Source organism: Armigeres subalbatus, chromosome 2 (genome assembly GCF_024139115.2).
Source record: "Armigeres subalbatus isolate Guangzhou_Male chromosome 2, GZ_Asu_2, whole genome shotgun sequence".
In the NCBI taxonomy this organism is placed as follows: domain Eukaryota; kingdom Metazoa; phylum Arthropoda; class Insecta; order Diptera; family Culicidae; genus Armigeres; species Armigeres subalbatus.
This window is the reverse complement of record NC_085140.1, coordinates 445,629,178-445,641,186: the sequence shown is the minus strand read 5'-3', so window position 1 is coordinate 445,641,186 and position 12,009 is coordinate 445,629,178. Positions and strand designations below refer to the sequence as shown.

The 12,009-nt window shown below is 37.9% G+C and overlaps 1 protein-coding gene across 4 annotated transcripts in view; it reads right to left on the bottom strand.

Moving 5' to 3' along the window:
- LOC134213700 (uncharacterized) overlaps positions 1-12,009 on the bottom strand; it is a 62,885-nt gene that overhangs the window by 32,812 nt on the left and 18,064 nt on the right. Inside the window, exon 1 of one of the 4 annotated variants that reach the window (XM_062692984.1) lies at positions 9,520-9,933. The exons of the other annotated variants lie outside the window; for them this stretch is intronic. The gene's annotated coding sequence lies outside the window, so the exon portion shown is untranslated. Of the gene's footprint in view, positions 1-9,519; positions 9,934-12,009 lie in introns of those variants that run through there. 4 annotated transcript variants of the gene reach the window in all.

Here is a 12,009-nt window from a genome sequence, read left to right as displayed (position 1 = left end):
TAAAAGGAATACTCAACAGCTTTCACCCAACGAAAACCGCATGTTGATTAATCGTTCCAATAATTAGTAATCGAATTTAATCTATACCGTGGTTTTCTGGAGCTAATTGCATAACTTATCAACAGGCAACATTGCTGCTCGTGGCGCGAAAGATAGCACACACAAATTCAGGCTACTATGTTGCACTGCACATTTCAGTGATGCCCTCAAAGAAGTTTAACGATCATGACTAAAGATTCGCAACCTGTCTTAAAATCGATTACTAATTACTGGGACGATTAATCAACATGCGGTTTTCGTTGGGTGAAAGCTGTTGAGTATCCCTTTTAGCTATGTAGGTTTTCTTTTAACCTGCGCTTAATGGGGAAACGTCATTAACAGTATAATGAAAAAATAAATTTCCCCATATTAATTTGCATGCAAACTTGAAACGGCTTGTGCTAAATCAGTTTTAATCCAAATGAGCTCAAATTTTCAGAGGACACTCAGAACATGGTAAAGAATCAGATGAGCACTGTGGAGCAAAATCGATTTTTGAACCACCCTACTGAACCATCCTGTTGCTCGGAGTAATGTTTGTCCATCCATCTTTTCACGTTCGGCCAAGACCGATAGGGTGTGTTAAAACCAATCGTCCACTGTACTGAAGCTCAGCTTCCCGTGGAAGGGCTTCCGTTTTTCTTTCCTTTATCCAGAAACGAAATGTTGACAACCGCCAGGATTGTCAAAAAATACCGAAGATTTTTTTTCAATTGTTTTAAATATTTTGAAATTAAGCTTGGTGTGTAAAAAACTGCTATGCAAATGGCTATTTTTAAAGAAGTCGAAAATTTATAGATCCTGCCACCATCCACATAAACTAATTCAGGGGCCGTTCGAAAATAACATCCTTAGTTTGAAGGGGGAAGTGATCCAAGATATAGTGACAGTACATACGGGGGAGGGGGTTTAAATATCTCAAAAAGTAGTGGACGTCATATTATCACCCTTATAGCAGTAAAGCTATAGAAGGCCCATTGCAAACGGCTGGCGTTGGTTGAAAAAAAGGTCAATCACTGTACTGGAATCAAATAAGAACAGTGGATTCTTTGGTTCTTCAACTATGTTTTTCGATACTTTTTGTTATGGGTTACCGATGATAGCATTGTGATAAATGAAACTAAAGAATTATGTCAATAAAACAAAATTATTTATCATATTTATTCTTTAAAAAAAGTTTGATATTATTAATTTTTTGGATTATCACCAATTGAGGAGTGATTTTGGATACTGTTATCGTCGATTGGGTTGTTGATTATCGATAGATTCAGCTCCTCAAAATGACCATGGTAAGGAGAACATTCAACAATACAGCACTGTGTAGGATTTTGCTGGTAAACTATCTTATATGCCTTGCGGCCTCATCTGCAATGAATAATGACTGATTGTTAAACGCAATAACAAATTTTGCACATACAAAATTGACCTGGGTGAAAAACCCTTGCTTGACACTTCAGTGAAATTGAATTACTGAATAATGTCAAATAGATTACTAGATTGGGATTGTACAAAAAGCATCAAATGTTTTGGGATTAAATCCCAGGATTCAATCTTCCCATACAAAGTGGAAAAAGGCAATGCATGCCTGGATTGGGATCGTTTGCGTGATTGGGATTGATCTCTCTACCATTTTTTGAATCTCAGCAGCTCCCAGAGTGTGATTTTTTGAAGACTGGATGGAAGACCATCTTATCATTATGAAATCTGTTGATTGCAGTTCAAAAATCGGCAAAATTGGAAAACTCCTCGGATTTAATAAAGAATCCTTAAAATTTTCCGACTTTTCTGTTGCCTCCTAAAAATATTATTCTAGGGCGAAGATATCCGGGGGAGGGGGTGACGATTCTTTTCTTTTCAATATTAAATATATTCGATTGACACCGCAAGCGAGCGGCAAGTGTAAAATGAAAAGAAACTGAAGATTAGCAGAGGGTCATTTGAGAGAACAAGCATTGTTGAAATCGCTGTTATTCTGCCTAAGTCCACCAAGGAACGGCTTTTCAGCGATTTCAGCCCGCTAATGTGCTGTTCGGCAAGCGTGAACAGTTCTATTGATTCGGGGCATATTTTCAGAGATTCATACAAGAGCGCGCTAAATCGCTTCACGCATAACTCTCGCAAGCTCATACTTTGCCCAAATTGAATCTTATTCGAACTGTATCTCATCAATTATTCGCCAATTGGATTCAATAATTAGGGAAGTTTTGATCACTTTAATATCTTCAGTACTTTCATCTACTCCCTTTCGCTTTGAGTAGTATAATTATCACCGAAAAAAGCCAATAAATTAATTTCGATAAAGTCACGCGGTGATCAAAACTTTCCTTATTATATAAGGCGTTTTCCGGCAACGAAATAACAGCACTTTTTTTAATTGTGAATATTATCAATATGATTGAGATTTTCTACAATTTTTAGATGGCATCAGTTAGCTATATTGATTAACTGTTGCATGAGGTAAAACACCCATGAAAATCGTTACAGCTAAGACATTAATGCAGTCTTTGCTTAGCTAGGGCAGTCCAGGTCCTTTAGGGTTATTTCCCTAACACAGACTCATGTTTTCCTAGGCAGTGGCTTCGGGCATATCTTCGTAGAGAGGCCTGTTTAACCACGCACTCACTATAACTGCTACAGACTGAGTCATAGCCTATGACACATAGGCATTGCGGCTCTCGTATGATCCAAACATAGCTATTTGTCCGATTCCAGAAACATTTTTTGGATCAAATATCTTTCCCATTTTCGTTGACTATAGAGCACTATGGGCATTGCGAGGACGATGCGTACGCATCGTGCGAAGTTCGCCTTCCACTTTTCTCATGTGTGTTTTTGATTCTCACATGAAAAATCATCAAATTCTCGTATCTCTTTATTTATTTATATCTCAGGCTAAGGCCGGCTTGTGCAGTAAACAAAAGCCTTCGTAATTCAACACAATCTACGGCTGCACGTCGCCAGTCACTCAAGTTCGCCAATAATTATTGTCTTTCACCTTGCTCGCTGCGCATCTAGCCTTCTTGTGCCCGTCGAATCGTTGTCGGGAACCATTCTCATCGGTTTACGTACTGTGTACGTGGCCCACCATAGTGTTCCGATTTTCGCGGTGTGACCGATGGATGGTTCTCCCAACAGCTGATGCAACTCGTGGTTTACTTTACTCTCGAAGACTCCAATTTTCCAGGTCTCGTGTCTAGAGGACTACCGGTCTAATAAGCGTTTTATAAATAGTCAGTTAGGTACGACAGCGAATTCTATACGGTAGGAGCGTTTTGCGGAGTCCAAAGTACGTACGATTTCCTGCTACCTGCCATGATGCGTTTCCGAATTTTCTTCGCTGGTATCGTTATCGGAAGTCACTAGTGAGCCCAAGTACACGAATTATTCAACGACCTCGATTTCGTCACCACCGATACAAACTCTTGTTGAGTGGCTTGTTGAGTGTGTCTCTTCCTATCAATGTACTTCGTCTTCGATGTGTTGATGACTAGTCCAATCCGTTTAGTTTCTCTTTTCAGTATCAAAGTTACGTACCATAATACCAATATAACGCTCTGCGCGTTTCGAACGAACTCGAGAATTCCCCTGAAACTCGAACTACGCACTGATCCATCGACGCCTTGATCAACCGTATCAGTTTATCCGGAAATCCGTAATCGTACATTAGTTGCCATAGCTACTCCCGGTCGGTCTTATAGGTATTTCGTGCAAGAATCAAATCAGTCGCGAGTACGAGACCCATGGCCTGAAGAATCGTTTATGATTCGACTGGCGAATTGCGTCATAGCACTATTTTCACGTCTTCTACTTTGTTGGATATATTGAAAGAACATTTTTTGCATAAAATAATGAAAAGCAAAACCATATAGGGGAACAGTTCTCATCACAAAACAAAGAAATACAGCATCATACTCGTTGCTTTTTTTTTGCTAATACACAGCATTTTGTTTTTACACGATTTTTTTTCGCTCGTATTTTTGATCGTGTGACTTCAATTTGCCACCAAACTCGCAACATGATTCAAAAAATCCAGAATAAATCAAAGAAAAATCACATGATAGTTGATATACGTTAAACATTTAGGATGAGTGGAAAATTGAGAAAATGTAAATAGCGTAAAACAAAATCCAGTGTATACGTATTTAGGGTATCCAATCATGGTTTGAACCAAATGGCGGGTTTCAGATGAGCCGTCAAAACAAAGTTGATTTATTTCATTAAAGGGACATGTTACAACTGCGATTTCTAGTTTATATAGAAGCTTAGTTCTTTATCTTTCTAAAAACATCCTGGGTGCACATATTTATGCTTATGCAGCTCCTAAATATAATAATATATCACATGCATGAAACGCTGAGGAAATCTATAGAAAAGCAAATTTGTTTTACTATTCATCTTCTCGCATTAGATTAGTAACTCGAATCGTGTGAAAATCGTCTAAATCATCGATATGAAAATTGCGATTTTTTCATATTGGAGATGTAAACAAAATGCTCCAGCTAGGCGCATGTAGCGCTCCTAGCGGACAGCAGCAGAACATGACTGCATTTACAAGTTCAAACCATGATCAGTTTTTACCTTGTATAAATGCTACTATTTTAAAAATTTAAAGCTGTTTCTCAATTGTATGATGATGTCAATCGATTACAGATAAAAATAGCGTTCTTTTGATATATTGATATCACTCCTGTGTCATAAAATGTGTCCTTTACGAAGTTTTTGAAATTATGCCACTGGTGAGGGGGATTTAGCGCAAATTCAGGACGTTTTTAACCTTCTGTCTGTGCTCAAAAAAACTTACGTTGTCTGTGCTCTGGGGTCAAATTGACCCCAAATTGAAATTGCTATAACTTTTTTAATGCTTGGACAATTTTAGATTTTTGGGGCTGTTTCGAAAGATAATTTAATCATCTTTCAGGTCGTTACCAAAGATTGACTATAGGTGGGCGGGTACATCGCGGAGAGGGGTTTTCGTAAAAAGGGTACAAAAACAGTGATTTTTCATGCTATTTTACTTATATCCGAAAATCCTACCCTTTTTGAACTGCACCTTTTTAAAAAGGTTATGCAGGAAGGCTCTGGCATGAGGCGTTGATAAGTTTAGAACTCGGCCGCCAGGTGGTGGTATATTTGAATTCATTATTTTGGACTACTTAAGATATTGCGATATATATAATTCTCCTCAGTCTAAATATTCTTATCGCACAAATTTAAAAATTGGAAGACGTACTCATTATATTGAGCACCGCTTTGAAGTGCTAGACATCCTGAATAATATTGCCGAATACAACTTGAGTGTAGGTATGAGGGGTCTCAAGCTAAAATAATATTTCATATATGCAAGAATATTGCAAGTACGCTAGCGCCGCTTATTTGTAAATTTCCTAATTATTTATTCCGTTACATGACAGTCCATTCCCACCAGACGAACTTTATTTAAGACGTCATCTTCAAAAATTTCAAATATGTGCGATAAGAATATGTACAATGAGGAAAATTCCATATATCGGAATCACTTGAGTAGTCTAAATTAATGAATTCAAATATACCGCCACCTAGCGACCATGCTCTAAACTAATCAATGCCTCATATCAAAGCACACGCCTTCCTGCATAACCATTTTGAAAAGGTGCAGTTCAAAATGGGTAGGATTTTCAGATATAAGTAAAATAAGCATGAAAAATCACTGTTTTTGTACCCTTTTTACGAAAACCCCTCCCCGCGATGTACCCGCCCACCTATAGTCAATCTTTGGTAACGACCTGAAAGATGATTAAATTATCTTTCGAAACAGCCCCAAAAATCTAAAATTGGCCAAGCATTAAAAAAGTTATAGCAATTTCAATTTGGGGTCAATTTGACCCCAGAGCACAGACAACGTAAGTTTTTTGAAAAAAGTGCACTGTAGCTCATACTTTCAAGATTTTTGAAGTGAATTTGCACCTAGGAGACAGATCTCGGCGAGTTTTACCAAACTACCAAAAATTAGGAGAATCGGTTGGAAATTAAAAAAATGGCAGCCACTCAAAGTGGCCTGGGGTCATATTGACCCCAGAGCACAGACAAAAGGTTAAATCGCTCCATTTTATTACTTAAGCAATATGTACGAATGTTTAAATAAACTCTATCACTTCCAGTATATAAATATGCCATTCATACTGTTATAGGTTCATTTCCTGCCAATGAGATGGTAATTTCTACTGATTTCAAAATGGTTCAAACCATGATACGCTTTTTACTAGTTCAAACCATGATTGTATACCCTACTCACTGGTGAAAAAAAAAACACAAAAATAAGAAACAAGCCAAATTCCTTTTCATTGATTTGGTTTTGATGGAATCAAGGATGTTAACGATCATCCAGTAATTTGCGTTCGATCATTTAGTAGTTTGTCAATAACTCATTCCAGAAGCTGAATTTCAAAATGTGTTGTATGGTGGACTTCTAGTGCGAAGGTTTTTCTACAACTCTGCCTAATGGTTTGTTGTTTGAATTCCACTAGTAACGGAGTTATAGCTATAGTTTCAGTAACTTAGACTAAATGATAACAAAATTCCAATCATTTAGTTTAAGTTACTGCAACTAGCGCTCTAACTCCGTTATTAGTTGAATTCTAATAACGAACCATTAGGCAAAGTTGTAGAAAAACCTTCCCACTAGAAGTCCACCATACAACATATTTTGAAATTAAGCTTCTGGAGTGTGTTATTGACAAACTACTAAATGATCGAACGCAAATTACTGAATGATCGTTAACATCCTTGGATGGAAATAGGAGCTATGGGATGAAGTGCCGAACCATTTCCCTATGTAAACAAAATTTCAAAAGAATTCGATCCTATTATTTCGCTGTTCATATTAATATTTTTATTCGCAATTCAATCCCCGAGGTTAGGCTGGACAACACTTCACACCACTCGCCAAAACATAAAATGTGTGTAGCATTTCGAATATTAAGTATATTTTTGGAGTCGTGATTTCCATTGCGCCTCTCTCAACCAAACAGCATTTAACTGCTGTCTGTCGGAAACAGATGAATACAACTGCCGGTTAGGAATAAGATAATGCCATAAGCATTGCCTTGAGTGGAAAAAAGTCGATTTGCGAAAAAGCATGTTGACTGAGGAGGCGTGAAAATATTGGAATGTTCCGCGTAGATGGGTGAGAGAAGAGAACGCATCTTCCATAGGCGCCCTTCCTATCCACATGGGATGTCGTCGAACATTTATAAATACGCCTACGAGATGCGTGAAAAGTGGAATTGACAGCTTGAGTAGCACACATTTTCGCCTTTCGCGTACTTTAGGCTACACCGAAAGGCTAAATTATCTCTATATCAAACGTCCGGAGACCCCGGGTAATTGTGTGCGTTTGTTTGTATATGGAAATTTCTATTAATTACGTTATGTAAAAAATGATCATTTTCAACCCACTTCCCTTCTATGTCACACTTTTTGTACGAAGCATCATAAAATATTTGTATGCATCGTCACACGTCTCGCAATCCCCCTCCCTCTAAGAATTAAGTGGGTTATGAACGTTCCCTATGTATAATTCACAATAATTGACAGCAATTTGGGGCTAAAAACCTCTCAAATAAAGACAGAAAAAGACAGCAAAAAGAAATAGTAATCAATATTCTGTTAAAATGAGATGTGTTAATCATGCAAACAATCCAAGACAATAGACGAAAATTTCGTATTTAATACCACATGGAGATTTTTTTTAATTTTTTTTTTACAATATCGATTTACGTTCGCTTGAGTTTAAATAATGACACTTATAGCACCAACACTTAATAAATTTCGTAATTTTTTTAACAATTTGAGCTATGGACTATAATGACTATAATTCCCATTCGTAAGGAACGAGAAAGTGATCATAATCGATAGATGGTTTAATCTGTTTCTTTTGCCGAAATGAGTTATGGGGCCCATCTTTTCAATAAATTTAGAGCTGGGAGGCGGTGTGGTCGATCACATCCAGCATCTATAGCACAACCGTCACTATATCACTCGAGCGCCACGCACAATCGAGCTAACCTTCACAAATTTTTACCAACTCTTCATGAGAGTGTGGTGGACCTTCACCTGTTCGCATGGAACGATGGCGCAACTACGTATTTTGCAAGGTGCTGCACGGTCCAGATATGTATACCGGAACGGAACCAATGGATCAACGTCCGATTGGGGTGCCACTGAGAGCTACTGGATCTACGAATCTGCAAACAAATCATGTGTGATGGCATGATTTTTTTATGGTGTTGTCAATAGTTGAGGTGTGAGCTATTTTTGACTATAATCCTTGACTAATTTGCACAATTTTACGTACAAGTTGCTCTCATTGATTTACCGCCGCATAAGGGAACAAAAACCAGTTAGCACTGATTGGATTTCATTGTGATGCGGTTTCGCTTGGAGATTCTTAAATATATTTGTTGCATCATTTATTACTCATACAAAACTAAAAGTATTGACACTTTTAATCAACCAAATTTTCCATTTTTCTTTCCAAAGTACTAATTACTTTCCATATAAGACAAAAACAAATAAAAAACAATCAACGAAGGGAAAATGCAAATGACGTAACGTAATAAAACACCAGAATGTAATATCCATAAACTGCAGTAAATTTCCGATTTAAAATTTGAAGAAAACCTATAATATTTAAGTCAAAATAGAAAATATGGTTAATTCCATCACTTTACAGATATGCGTTTTAAACTCAAGTTCTTGTGTTGTAAAGTAAAGAACAGTGGCCCATAATATGTGAGATAGGATCCACTTGAGTATCACTCAAAATATCATTATTATTATACTCCGAGCACTCATCCACTGAACATTTAGCTTCATACTTCCCATTAAGTTCAGATATTCTCACCAAATACCAAAACCCACTCTAAAGTGCATCCAAAAACATTTAGTGCAAACCGCCGACACACGTCGCGCCGCCGCTACGTAATGCAGAGAACATCGATCACACCTCATCATCAACTGTATGCTTAGAAGTATGCTCATCCCGGTAGTTCTGGTTTTCTGAAACACAAAACACTTACACCTTTCACTGCACTTGTTATGTATGTACACCATAAAACTAAGGAGATGTAACGGATATACAATCCACCCAGCAATGGACGGTGCGTAAAGTTGTCTGTTTAACTTAATTTTACACTTCATTAATCACTTGCAGGCCAGAAGAAGACTGTTGATTTGTCCAAAAATAGTCGCGTTCGTTTCCTTCGTTCCAATGATACTTCGACTACAGCCACTCATCAGGCACTACTCCACTTACAGTCCACGAAATCCAGAAATCGAACATTGCTATAGCATTCGACGGTTTTGGCTTGGTATTAGGTTTCAGCCACGCAAAGAACGACCTAATTTCCCAATTAACCGCAAGGTGCTTCGACCCGACCAGCAAGGCAACGACGGTCGTCAATTTGTCGAAATTCGAAATACCTTTAAAAAAATAAAAATCACCTCTTTCCATTTTGCATCATCGCTACCACCTTCTTCGCAGAACCTTTGCCATTTCGCGCGCTCACTCGAAAAATTTCAAGAAACGAATTCGATATCCTATACCACAACTCTGATGCACTATTTCTTTTACTGATACGTGACCCGTGCTTGGAAACCGCAGAAACCGCTGAAATTCTGTGCAACAGTCTCCCGGATAATTCGAGTAGGTAGACGTCGTCAAGGTACGACTCCAATCACTGCCACTACCGAGCCATCGAGTGCACCTGAAGACGGACAGCGCGCGCGGGAAGGTAACCCAGAACCTCCTCCTGACTAGAACGACGCTCGGTTGGAGACTGAAAATAATGTTTAGTGAATTTGTTTAATCACCGCATCGATGCGACGGACGGACGGCGGCATCGACAGTGGCAGTGACTGTGGGTTGGTTGCCGGCGTTCAAACTGTGCCGCCCGAAGTCGCGAGTTTCGAGTCAAGAGGTTGAGCCGTTTTTCTTCTGTTTCTCCTTCCCAGTCAATCAGTGTCTCTCCTATTTCGGTCCCGGCCCACAGAGGCGCACCTTTGCTTGAAAGTCGATTTAAACTGTATCGGCAGTGTTGTAGTACACGTGTTTGTACTACCCAATGAAGTTCGACTATTTCAGTTGCATCGCATACGCGTATGTAGGACCTTACTGTAAAGTTGAATGAAATTTTTCATAAGCGTATTAAGCGTATTTGACATTCGAGGTAGTTTACGCAGAAAATATACACGAAGATCCTTATCAAAAGAATATCGTTACACTTTCCAGCGTCTTATGAAAGTTAACATCCTTTCAATTTTCGCCAGAATGTTTAATTTCCGATATGTAGTAAGTCAATAGTAAGTCAATAGAAGATTTAAGAAAATATCTGAAGCATAATAGCTCAGAGTAGATTTAGGACCCCTAGAAGAAGTGCTTATAAATATTACATTACTAGCAGACCCAACGAACTTCGTTTCGACTAAAATTGATTATTACTCTGATTTGTTATACAAAAATTCCTGTTTCATTTGTATGGGAGCCCCCATTTCCAAAAGGGGGATAGGTCTCGAATCATCTTAGGAACCTTCCCCGGCCCCAAAAACCTCTGCATACAAATTTTCGCACCGATCGGTTCAGTAGTTTCGGAGTCTATAAGGTTCAGACAGACAGAAATTCATTTTTATGTATATAAAGCTTACAAGAAGCCACTCAATTTAGAACGTTTTAGTTCGTTTAATATTTACACGAACAATTCCTGGGGCTAGTCAATTTTGCGACAGCCAGAGGACTGGCCACAGGTGACCCATAAAATCAAACATTTTCCTGAAATAAAATTCTATCTGATTTTCTGAAATTATTTTGAGCTTTTGGTGGAATGTCTTCACTTATCGTAAGACGAGTTTGTACTATTCCATTTAATTCCAGCACTTTATTGTACCCTTGACAGATACGTATTTCGACCTCGACAGTAAGGTCGTAGCTTCCGAAGAAATTCTTGGAGCTATTTTTGAAAGAGTTTTTGGAGAAATCTAGAAATTTGTTTTTAAATTCAAATAGGTAGGGGAACTGTTCCGTTTTCCATCTCACTGAACATATATTCATCTGATTCCAAAACAGAGAAATACAGCACTTATCTTGTCGCTTCTTTTTGCTAACATGCGTGGTTACGGCTGAAAAAAATCACTAAAATAAATAACAAATCAAATACCTTTTCATTGCTTTGTTTTTGATGGGATGAGATGGAGTGTCGAACCGTTCCCCTATTCGTCGTAAGTTCCTGAAAGAATTCCTTCGGGAATTCCTTTGCAAAAACAATCCGAACATCTTTCAGGCTTTGGAAATTTCTTCGAGAATTCTTTTTGACGCTTCTCCAGGAAATTCTCTGAAAATTTCTTCTGAAAATCCTTTAGAAATTCTCTCCACTTCAGTTTGCTTCAGGCAAAGAGAGATAAGATAAGAATATAGAGATAAGAGATAGTTTAGAATATGTCACCTTCAATTCTATTTGATATTCTTCCTGGGAGACCTTTAGAAAATCCTCTGGAATGGCCTTCGTAATTTTATCCAGAAACACCTTCGGAACTTCCTTTCTCTTTTAGAAAAAAAAAAAAAAACATATAAAATTCCTGCAGGCATTATTCCGGAAATTTTGTTCGGAGATTTTTTCCGGAACTTTATTACAGAATGAAATGGGAAATCCTAAAGGAATTTGCGGAACAGAAATATCAAAGGAATTTCTAGATGGAATTTATGAAGGAGCTCTTGAAGTAGGAATCCTTTCCAGAGAGGAAGGAATTTCTGAATAAATTCCCAAGTGAAATTTCAAGAATTTCTTTGTAAAGTTGCGGAAGAGATTTCTTAAGAAATTACTAAAAGAATTTGTTTGAGAATATCCTAAAATTGCCGACGAAAAAAAAATGCAGGAGTTCCTAATTCAATTTCTGCAGGAAATCCTAAGGTAATTTACAGTCAACTCTCTACATCTCGGT